Source organism: Triturus cristatus, chromosome 5_2 (assembly GCF_964204655.1).
Source record: "Triturus cristatus chromosome 5_2, aTriCri1.1, whole genome shotgun sequence".
In the NCBI taxonomy this organism is placed as follows: Eukaryota; Metazoa; Chordata; class Amphibia; order Caudata; family Salamandridae; genus Triturus; species Triturus cristatus.
This window is the reverse complement of record NC_140588.1, coordinates 694,167,954-694,180,750: the sequence shown is the minus strand read 5'-3', so window position 1 is coordinate 694,180,750 and position 12,797 is coordinate 694,167,954.

The window sequence follows — 12,797 nt, the reverse complement described above, 5'->3', positions numbered from 1 at the left end:
AACATTCATTTCGCCAGACAAAGGCGCGCCAGGGAGTTTTGAGTGCATAATAGAACTCTTTGCAGCACCAGTATCCAATAGAAAAGGCTCTGACACACCCGCTGTAGTCACCTTGACATACGGTCCACTCTGATCCACTGGCACTGAAACAACTCCCTCTCTTTGTCTATGGCTGTCCTAGTAATCATTACCTTCCGCATTTTCATCTTCTGCATAATAATCGTTATTATAGTACTGAGCTGTCCTACCAGTTGCATTGGCTTGCTGATCAAAACTATTCATCGTATTTTGAGGCGGAAGAGGACGCGCGTTCTGGGGAACATTTCCACGCCCTCTACCTCTAGGAGCTTGCTGACCACCTCTACCTCTTGTGCCATAAGCATTATTCGCACGCTGCAACAATATAGGACAACTATACTTAAAATGACCTTCTTCTTTACAATACGAACATTGATTGGGACCTACAGGAACACGCGGTTGGGAATATTCGAACCTTTGCATGTTTCTCTGAAACTGTTGAGGTTGCTGATAGTTACTCTGACTACCGCGTGGTGGGTAGGCCTGCTGTAACAGAACCTTCGTCTTTAATTCTCTTGTTTTCTTGTCTGCTCTGTCCTTCTCATCTTTATCCCTATTTTCGTAATACTATGCAGTAGCCAGTATTTGCGTTGAAGAGGAAACAGCCCAAGAACTCTCTGAATCTTTTAATTTTTTACACAACTCGGGAAGCAAATTATGCACGAATTTATCAACAAATAACCGTTGACCACCTTCCGTACTCATGTCTTGACCACTGTGGTCGATAAATGTTTCTTCAAACCTGGTGAAGAAATCAGACACTGACTCATCTTTCTTCTGCTTGCATGCGGATAATTTATCCCAATTCACACGCATCGCGGGCATTAAAGTTTTCATGTAGGTAATAATTCTAGCAGGGAGTTGTGCTACTAAGGGCTCAGGTTTCGCACCACCAACTTGTCTAGTGTCTGCAGCAATGATATTAGCCCATGTGTCACCTAGTTCTGCAGCATGATCTGCATTACGAATCGATCCCCATAAAGGCTGCGGAACCACATTCCCGAACAACATATCTATGTCAGCTAGATTCATAACACACGATTCTGCGGTCTGTGATAACTCCTTATAATATCCTGCAGGGTTTTTACGGGGGTCAGGCAAGGTCTGCTTAAGGGCTAAAACTTCAGATCTCTTCCAAGGCACATGTACCCAAACACGCTGAAAATGAGCTGGCATAGCAGCAATACCTTGAGCGGCATCAGCCGCAACGGCGTCCTTCCATACCGGAGGGACTTCTCTCATCGGGTATTGTTTAACCTTTTTATCAGGGGAGCCACGTTCAAACAATGACTGCGAAGAATCCTCAATCCTAAAAGACAATGTCGCAACTGCTTTCTCAACATCGGGACCCACAATCATACGTTTTTCAAAATCAAACCGTACATGACAACTCCTGCGGGCTTGAGTCTAAACCATGATCTTCCAATTCCTCACAGAGAAATTCACACATTTTCTCGAAAACGTATCTCTGTTTTGGTGCTTCCCATTGATGAAAAACATTTACAGCAGACTTTACATCATATCTTGAAGGATGAACAATCCATTTATGTGCTATGCGGTCTAATACTTCTTTCTCTTCAGAACCAGGTAGCTGACTACGCAACTGCTTACGTTGTGAACCAGGGGTCGTACTAGATGACCCGAAGAGAGGCGATATAAAACTAGTGACCGCACTAGCTATTCGTTGTCGTGTAGAAGGTGAAGTTGAGGCAAGAACAGGGGGAAAGACAGAGGGAAGAAAAACGGGTGCAGATACAGGTACAGAGGTCGTATCAGGAAGAGCGCCGAGAGAGGCAGCTGATGTACTAGGTAAAGTCGCAGGAAGCGCAGAAGAGATAGGTAGCGAAATCGGCGGTTCGTGAGAGGGCTGCGCTGTAGGGATAGGAGCCGGCTGAGGAGGAGCTGGCGGCTGCGGGAAGGCTTGCGGCAAATTAACTGGGGGCTGTACATTTTAAGGTTGCGGAGGCGCTGTAGCACTCTGCGCATACGGGGGTGGCGAACTCAGCAAATGTGACATTAGGGGATCTTTCTCCTTTTCTTTTGACGCATCTTGCTGAAGGGGCGGCAAAACTGGGTAACATTTATCAATCACTAGTTTACGTTGTTTTCGCAACTGCTCATTCATTTGTTCTTCTTCATTATCTTTAAACTGCAAAGCTGCTTGCATTATCGACATACCTTTCTCTCTTTTATTTTTCTTTGCTAATTTGATTTCTTTCTGTTTGGCTTCCTTTCGCCATAGGCGGAAAGAATCAAACATCGCCGGCCGGGCTTTCTTTTTAAATAATTTAACCTCTAGATTATCCAGAATCTCTGTGTCGAAACTACCATATTGGGGCCATTTTAAATCACCATCTTTCCTGGTGTATCGGATCCATACTTCATTGTACGTAATGGGGCCCACGCCATGTTTCACATAAAGCTCATAAGTTGGAGTTCCAATTGGAGGAACCGGACACGAATCCTCTAATCGGGAGTCCATATTACAACCCAGACAAAACAAATTTCCAAATATACTAGAACCAGGCATCTTCGCTCACTAGTCTAGTTTCAAACTTCAAAGGATTATCGAATACGATAGTCTCGTGAATACACGAGTCCTTCGGCTTTGGCACTTGCAAGTTCCAAATCAAAGCGATCCCAAAGGGATACCAAACCAAAACCAAACTAAGGACTGGGAGACGCTCCACTTATACTTAACTGAGGTATCGATGACGCCACCAGAAGACTCGTTTAACGTTTCGCTCTACCAAATCAACAAGGGTCCAAAACAGGGCGATAGTCAGGGCAACAGTCCTTCGTAGCCGTCGGGACGCGGGAAACCTCGCAGCAAAGACTTTCGGACCACGTCGACATGCAGGGGTCGATGAAGTGGCGGCCTTCCTCCAGAATTTTCACACGAAGCTCCTCACGAACCTCTGGCTTGGACTGGTACCGCTGAAATCGTCCCGAGTTGGGCGCCAACTGAAGTACTGGGTTTTTCAGAACCCAGCGGTGCCAGGGAACACACCCAAAGACTTCGAGTTCTTCCTGTTTCAGACCACAGAAACACAGAGTCTTCTTGGTGAAGTCAAAGATCGTATTTTATTGGCTGCAGCCAGTAACAGGTATCCTAGAAGTACAACACGGTCTATATTCTCAGGAGACTGCTCTCCAACCAAAAACCAGTCTTTTCTTATATACAGAATATTACGCTCTGGGCAACACCGCCCCTATTTTACAAGTGGTCATTCACATATTTTCGCTTCAAAGAAAGAGCAAAGTCATGATGATAATCCCACATTTCAGCTCGGTCAGCCCATAATTATTTACCCAGCGAGGCTCAGAACCCTCATCAGATATCAGCAGACCCCAATAAAAACGGGCACCTCCTCCTCGTAAAACAAGCCATAAAGTAGGAAACAGAGTCAGATGTGAAAGAGATTAGTCAGGGTTCGTGTGGGATGCATGACTTTATGATGTGTCGGGCCCTGATGCTAATCCCATTTGGCCGCAGTAAAAGGAACCGGCCGGACAGGACTGACCTCGGGCAGCGGAGTCAGTTTGCACAGGTCACAAAGAAGTCACAGAAAGATTGCGTGTCCTTTAGGCCTAGGCATGGCCTTAGTGCGCAGCCTATGTGAGGGCAACCACAAAATGGTTACCGTTCTAAAATGGAACCCGAGGGTTCAATATGTAGTATCGTATACACGGTGAATTCATCGGTGAAACATGACGAAAACACTCATACATACCGCATTAGTCATTTGCGGTTCGCTGATACCAAAATCGGCATGGTAAGACCATGCTACCAACATGGTTCCGAAATTTACAGTACCACAATGCAAGGACAAGCAGATAGGCGCGAGGAAGAGCTCCTGTTCTGGAAAAAGGCCATGTAATCTGGAAGACTTTGGTTGAATCTCTATTTGAGTTGTTTTTTCTATCATAATTCTTTAGGGTGTTTACATGCAACTTCTTTGAAGAGAAAATTTGTTATTTAGTGCATTAAAAGAAATGTGCATGGTATTCTTATATTCTTGATAGCACTGAGTACTCTGGATGACATTGAGTTCCAGAATGTTGTGATATGCAGTCTCTAAGAAAGTTAGAAAGTTTGGCTTTGAATTGTAGTGGTGGTTAAAGAGTCAGTGGCTGAACGCTCCTGATGGATGGAGTTTTTGAATGTGAATCTCTTGAATAAATCCTGGCTATTACAATGCTTGAGTGGATCTTTCACACTTGTCTTGGGAATTTTCCATAAAATTCATTATGAATAAATAGCACCAGCAGGGATCCTCGAACACGTTTGAAAATACATCTCAATATATAAAAACTTTACCGGAGAAAAGTTAAACAATAAAAATAAATAATCATGTTGGGAGTGAATCTGCAGGCCACATTGTGCAATTTTTGTTTATTTTCCTTTCAAAAGCAGCTAAACTAGAGGAAAGTATTCATTATCATTAGAGTAGTAACTAGAAAAAAAATCCTTGCAAATCATTTTTAGGTCTCGCCTGAGCCAGTGCTTTAGCGCTGCTCTGGCGAGAGTTTTAGTAAGCGGGATTTGGAAGTGCAGACTAGTGGCTTTTCAGGCCTCCAGCTACAGTGCATGTGCGCCAGGCACGCGCACCATTTGGCAGCCTGCGTGATCACTTTCGCAGCCGCTTTGATGTTCTCAGTGAGCCGCGCGGCCACTGAGAACATCAAAGCAGCCGCGAAAGTGCACACCATTTGTCACCCTGTGTGCCTCTCTCCACCTACCCCCCTCCCTTATCCCACTTCCTGCTTGTTACAGATTGACCCCTGGGGTATGGGTACAGGACAGCCCTCTTTGAGAGGGGGCCGTACAGAGTCGCATGTGATGGTCGCTACAGGAGAGACAATCAAACACTTACTTACAGCAAGCACTCAAAATAAACATGACATTTGCCTAATCAATAGACCAGCGCTCCGCCTCTGATCGGTTGCAGCCTATAATGCTAAAATCCATACATATTGGGGCTACATTAATACTCTGTTTGTTATTGCAAGTGACTGATGAACTGTCTGACATTAATTAGATTCCAGAAGAGGAGCTCTTCTCTGACAGCCCAATGTCCGATCCCATGCCAGGTGCGGATATTCGTCGCCTCTCCCTTTCCACATAATTTTCAAAGATTCTGCTAAAAGTGCAAAGTGGTACCTTCCTCTGAAACCCTGATCCCTTCACCCCCACACTAGTCTTTTGATTCTTCATTTAAACAGGCTGTTCACTCACACCGGACCTGTTCACATTTATTGCAGTGTTATCTTACATTTTCTTATGTTATGTGGCGTTTCTGTCGCGCACATTCCGAATGGCATGGCTTCACAGTGCTATGGGTCTGATGTATTAAGGTGGAGGTCAGAAAGCAGTCAGTGTGTTTTGCACACTGGCTGCTTTGCAACCCCACCCTCGTGTTGCCCTGTGACGGGTGTATTAATCCATTGCATCGCAAAATTCCCCTTCAAAGCAGTTGCAAAAAATCCAGCTCCATTAACATTTATGGGGTCAGAGACTTTTTGCCACTGCCTGAGAATGCAGAATTGAGGCCTGCGAGAGAAAGCAGATCTCTGTCCCTGCATTCTCATTCATGAAAAATGCTGAGATTGAAAAAAAAAAAAAGTTGCAAACGTTCATTTTCGCATGATGACATCTGTGTCACGGAGATTAGATTCCACTTAGCAAATGGGATACTATTCTCTTTAGGGAGTCAGTCACAAGCCGTTGATATATTCCATTCTGATTTGGAGGTGGAGGGGGGTGTCCCTTTCATATTCCTTCTCCCTGCAGAAGTGTACGCAATCACAAAGGGCGTACTGCAAGTGAGAAAGTAATTTACAACTTACAAATATCTCCTGTGTATATAGTGACATGACTTTTTTGTAGTCGTAAAGCCTATTCGTTTGTGAATTGTAGGTGTTCCAACAGCAAAAGCTTAGGACATGATCCATCCCCATATGTCTTAAATTGTCAATAGCAAAAAGTACAGGTAGATGCTACACACACGTGTTATAAGTGTCAGCGACACAGACAGTTTTTCAAAACATTAAACAATGAAGACCGCATCTGGCAAAATTAAAGCCCTTTAAAAAACACGTTGCCTTCGTGATGCAGGCATACTGGTATACCAGGAAAGGAACACAAAGTGACCCTTGCGTGGCGTCGTTACTTCCTTTGCCGTTGAGGATGGGTGGAAACACTGGTCCATTTCATAGGATTTTCTCCAAAAAGTTCACAAACTTTACAAATGGGAGACTTCGGTTTCCTATGCTTGTTCTGGATTGCTTCCTGTTCGTGTTTACTGCACTGTACATTCCTTGGCGTCAGCCTCCGTATCCCATCACAGCGGGAAACAGAAAACCCATGGCTGCGTCACCTGAGGCTCCACCGAGCGAAGGGGCTGGCGAGGGTGAAAGGCCCGGCATTACCTCTGTGGAGTCAGCGTTAGTCATAGGACTTCTTACTAAACCTCTTACTTTTGTGCTTCAAAAGGTAATGTAACCCGACAACAGAAATGTGCACTTTACTCAATCTCAACCAAGGGGAATTACCACCTATGGTAGTCGCAATAATGCATGAGGGTTTTGTCCAATACAGACCTCACCATGTAATCAAAGTATACTTTTCTGCCGGCTGTAACTTTACCATGCAGTAGTACATTTCAAAGTTCAGATGTCATACTGTGTCAGAAGCCTGACACTATGCACTGTAAACTGCTGTCTTGTTTCCTGGTCGGCAGTAATTATGACTGGATGCATTAACCCCAGGCTCTAACTCTATACAAGAAGGCAATAATTAGACCTGGGGTAATATCAGCAGCGCGTCATTTACCACCAATGGCAATTCTTAAGGTTCTGCTCCTTTTGCATACTGATCTCTTTCTAACACTGAGTACAATTATGCTCTTATTGACTTGAGGTTGTTGCCAATAAAGAATTGCAATAGAAGGTATTTAATAGTGTTAATTGACCACAAAGAGTTTCCTATCACTTTCAACTAAACAAAAAGAATATATATGTCAAAAGATGTTTTTTTCCTACTCATAAGGCCATCTGAGTATAAATTCTAATACTGCCTACATATTAAAAAGTTCAGAGTGTAAACCATGTCACCACTGCCACTACAGGCTGACAGTTCATACCACTTCAGAAACAAGTATTGGCATAGCCAATAGGTCTCGCCTTTGGGACCTTATAAGTGTTTAGACATGCAACAGTTGATGTTGTTGCACCAAGGATATTGTACTGCATAACTAAATACGTATAAGGTTCCAAAAGCGAGACCTATTGGCTATGCCAATGCTTGTTCTATGTATGCATGTGGTATTCTCATAACATGAGCCTAGCTGAAGAGGCAGCAGAGCGCCGGGAAAGGTTAAAGGCAAGAACACAGTCAGCAAGTCTGGTTACTGGATAGTTATTGCATTGTGATGTTGTGTTCTTTAAAGAGGCCGGTCTTCAACTTTTTTCTAAACTGAAGTAGCTTTGGGCAGGTCCTTAAGGATACAGAGAAGCTGATTAAGATCCTGGGTGTATAAATGGAAAAGATCTACTGCTTTGTATGTTTTGTAACTCTTTTTTGTTTTTTTAACATTTATTTTTGAAGATTTTGAGTTCAGGTAGTTCATGCCTTGGGAGCGGTCACCGGGGCCTTCGCCTGCATAGTTGTGCAAAGGCCGGAGATCAATTTGTGCGAGGACCAGTGAGTGATTAGTGTCTAAGGCTTGCAGTGTTGGAGGGGCCTCAGGGCAAGTATGGTGCAATTTAAGCACTGCTGCACTTATTCTGGAAAACAAGAAGATGCCTAGAGGTGCCTGGGATGGGTTAATCAGTATGTATGTATGTATAGTATGTAACAGTAATGAATTGACTCTCTGGGTAAAGGTCTCCAACTGTAAGGAGTTATAGGTGTCATGATTGGTAGCCGCGCCTCATCTGCTACGGCTGGGAGTGTAGTATTCTTAGTAAGCGAGGCATTGGGCGCAAAGAGACTGTCCATTCAGGCTTGCCTATGAAGTCCATCCCACGCCAGCACAGCACATGCCACTGTATCAATTTTCATGTGGGTGACAAAGGGTAACGTTCAGGGGGAATGGGCTTACACTATCTGCCTCAACCGCTGTATGTGATTGAAATGGAGATGGATGCAACCTGAAGTTAGCCAATTGTGCTTGTGCACAGTGGCAGTATAGGTCCATGTCTGGAACACAGAGGCCCCCCTTTCAAAGGGAAGCGTCAGTGTTTTAATGCAATTCTACGCTCTTTATCAGCCCAAACCAATGTAATTAGGTCGGAAGAAGGCTGACTTGATGGAGTTGCTAAGAAAGCGGTATAGAAATTTAGGTAGGACCACCATTTTGGTAATTGCAATTCTACCCACCATTGAAACGGGAATGTGCGCCCAGCCCGGCAACCAGCCACTGCGGCAGCTGCAAGCAAGTACGGTATTTTCTCGCGGTAGCTTATCAATGTCTCCACTTACCTATATAACTAGATAGTTGATCGGCTTAGTTGCCTACTGAACTGGGTACTTTGATTCAAATTTAACAATTTTAGGGTTAAGGGTGAATATGACAGATTTGGGCCAGTTGATCAAAATTTCTGTGTGGCCACCAAACCTCATAACCTTGTTTATTACAGGAGAGAGATTTGTTTGGGGTTCTCTAATATATATTGTGATATCAGCACTTTCCTGGCTATAAAAGGTAGGCCTCAGTGTAAATGATAATGGTGCAATCTAGCAGTTAGAGGCTCCATCACAATCGCAAAAAGGAGGGGCGATAGTGGGCATCCTTACCTGGTACCCTCTGGTAATGGGAAAGTACATGGTGATCTCACCATGAATGCATAGGTGTGTGCAGGAGTGTGTGGAGGAGTGTGATCCAGCTAAAGAACCTGGGACTACGAGCAAGCTGCACCAGGTGACAGAATGGATATGACCACTCTAATGAGTTGAATGCTTTCGTAGTATCAAGAAGGACCAGTGCTGCACTAAGTTGAGGGGTCAATGGAGTGCATAAGTGCAAGCATTGTGCGTAGGGAATGTGCAGTGGAGCGTTCCGGGATGAAACCATATTGGTCTGGGCATACAATGTTTGCGACCAGCAGATGCAGTTGGGTAGCAATCAGTTTAGCTAGGATCATATTATCTACGTTTATTAATGAGGGGGTCTATAGTAAACACATTTAGCGGCTTACCAGGTTTAAGGATAGTGACCACCTCGCACAGTGAGGGTGGCAACTGTCCAGTCTGTTTAGCTTCCTAATGCACGGCCAGCAGGTAATGGCCAGTAGGTGATGGCCAGCAGCTGTGCATACTCTTTATAAAAGGCTGTGGTCAATCCATCCAGCCCCAGCACTTTATCCTCGGGCATGCTTTAGATGACCTGCACTATGTCATCAAACATGTAAAGTACATCTAAATATGGTCAGTGTGTTTCCTCTAACCAAATCAGCTGTAGAGATTAAAAGTATTCTTGCAGAGTGGATGGGTCCTCAAGTTTAGTAGAATGATAGAAGCTGGTGTATAAATGTGTAATGGTGCACATGACATCTTCTAGGTCTGTGTGATTAATCTGTTGATCGTCAATCTGTGGTATGATGTGGTTGGAGGCGCAGGGCTTACATAGGAACCCAACCAGTGTTTTACCAACTCTGTCACCAGTCGGGTGAGCTGCTGCGTATTGCCCGAAGCACACCAGCCTTCTTAGAAATGCTGTCGCCTCGTACATTGAACTTAAATGCCTCCCATAGTGTTGAGGGAGAAGGAGACTGATGGCTAATTGTCAGTGGAGTATTCCATGATAGCCGTTCTGATTTCATCTCTAAAGACAGAACCTCTGAGTGCATTTAGAGGGAGTCTCCAAGTGAATGCCCACGAGGGGGCAGGGGCGATCTGCAGGAGGACTGAAGAGTGATCTGACAGAGTCCTTACGATACGATCTTTGATGGTGGTCCAAAAAGATGTTTCTGGAAGTCAGCCAGTAGTCAATTCTTGACTTTGTAATGTGCACCAATGTGACACATGTACCTTCAGCGCCATGCAAGTGTGTCAGTCGCCATACATCTAACAGATGGTTATCCCGTATAATGGCATAAAGCTGCGCAGTGGCTCCAGGGTGCGGGTATCTGCTATGACTGGATCTGTCTACCTGGTTGTCAAGAATGACATTACAGTCATCTCCCCAGAGTAATGACCCATCCCCACACGCACAATTTGGCGCCACACATCTGTAAAGAAGTCAGGGCAGTTGGTGTTGGGCACATACATAGAAGCTAGTGTGACAGGGTGCCACATAGGGTCCCATGTAGGACCACAAATCTACTCCCTCTGTCACAAATAACCTTGTGTCTGCCACATTGTCCTTTAATGGATTATTATAGCTACGCCATGGGCATAGCTCGAATAAAAGGCAGCGTGTGCCTCCGCCATCCAGCCGCCCAGAGCAGCGAGTAATATTAGTAAAGGGTAGCTCTTGTAAGAAGCAAATGTCAATGCGGTGCCTATTTAAGTAGGCAAGTACTTGTTTTACGTTGGTCCTCGAGTCGCCATATGTTGCAAGTTAGGCACCTATTTATCACAGCTGGAATTAAGACACGGTGTCCGCTGTTGATTTGGTGCATGGCATTGTCCCCGTTTGCCTGTGGAGTATGATGCATTGCAAGCATGCAATTAGCTCAGTTTGTGTCATGCCATCCCGTACTTAACTGCCCCAGTTCCTCTCCCCACACACTAACACCCCCAACTCGTTGAAGAACTCTTAACCCACTCCACCTCTTATAACTTTCTCAGTAAACATAGATGGAGACTTCCCTGGGGGTCACCAGTGGCAAAACATACAGCCCAGTGTTGCAAAACTGGGTGCCTGAGAGCGAAGGAATGAAGCTACACAAGGGGCTGCAGTTTAGGCAATGTTAATATTCAAGGTGACAAAGCTTTGTAGTTGTTTGACATGTCAACATATACCGTATATACTGAGGTTTTATGTTGCACACTGGACAGCTCTGTCCCATCTTGTGAAGACGAGAGGACAGCATTCAGCAGTTTCTGCAGTGCAGTATGGAACAATCCTTGAAATTTTCCAAGGCAGAGAATGTAGATCGGTGATCAAGCATTGTTGATGAGGTCTCTGATCAATTAAGAGCGAAGCAACATTGAGCTCATTTACAGGAGGACCATCAACGTGTGTGAAAATGTAACCACCACCTTCAAATCTGTAAAGTAGTAGTTATTGCCTTTGTGGTTGATGTGCAGCTTGGCCGGATAGATTAAGGAGTATGTGACACCGACATTTTGTAGGATACGTTTTACCGGCAGAAGCTCCTACAGGCCGACTGGACAGCGAGGGTGAAATCCAGATAGATGGAGATGGTGGTCCTCTGTGGTTCAGTAGAATGTATCACAATAGGCCTTGCTGGTGCCTTGGGAGGAGACTGTTGGGCTGGTATCCTGTGGGCATGCTCCACGATGAAGACAGGCGATAGGGTGTCTCCAAACAGGGAACGTAGCATAGTCTCCGCAAATGTTTCCATTTTTGACCATAGAAATACAAAGAGATATCCGAAGAATTCTGAGCTTGTTGCATCATGAACGTTTTTCGGGGTCTTAAGTTTTGTTTTTTATGACCTCAAGGACCTTTTCCATCTCCAGTAGGCGCTCATTAGCTGTTGATTGGGTGTCAGCCATTTCTGATACTCAGGTCTCCAGGTCCTTTTTGTGGCCATCTTGCTTGTCCAATCACACCTTCATGCATTTGTTAGAAATTGGGTCTCTAACGGGCAGAGGTCTTCACCCTTTCCAAGTAGGGACCACTCTAGTCAGGGTAAGTCAGATACAGACCCAAATTAACATGTGTTCACCCTCTAGAGGCTTGGCACGGGGCAGTCAGGCTTAACTTAAGAGGCAAAGTGTAAAGTATTTGTGTAACACTTGAATTACATGAACTCAATGAAAATACCACAAAAAGACTCCACACAGGTTTAAGAAAAAAGAGAATATTTATCCGAGTAAACAAGACCAAAACAACAAAAATCCAATAAGTAGAAGTCGAGATAAGATTTCTTTTAAAGAATAAACCAAAAATAGGGTTTCGAAGTCACTAGCGGCAAAAAGATTACTTCAGGTCGCGAGGTACTGGTGCAAAGTCAAAATTCGGGCCGACTGCAATGGAGGGCAGGCTGACAGCAGATAGGTCATGCTGAAGAACTTTTGTGCACACAAGATTTTACTGCATCGTCGTCCCGTGTCATCATCAAGCTCCGATGAACTGAATGCAAAGCTTTGTCGCTGTTGAGCCACGCAGGCTGTGGATTCTTCATCGAACAGCCTCTGCGTCGGAGCGACACTGCATCAAAAATTCTCACTCGGTCGAGACAGTACATCGGTTTCAGCAGCATCAGCTGCACAACTCACTTCTGAGGCCTAAGACTGGATGGGGCACTTCAGGCAAGGGTAGAACTCACAGATGGCAGAGGCCTGCAGGAAGTCTTTTGTATCCTTGAGAGTTTAGAAAACAGGAGGCAAGACAGCAAGCCTTTGGAGTCACTCTGGGTTCAAGTGAGAGGATCCAGTCATTGTCCTCAGCAGGGCAGAGATCAGCAGGCAGCAGGACAGCTCACCAAAATAGAGAAGCAGTTCTTCAGAACAGTCAGTACTGCAAAGTGGCAATCCTTTCAGCATGGCAGTCTTTACTCCAGCAAAGTTCTTCCCAAATCCA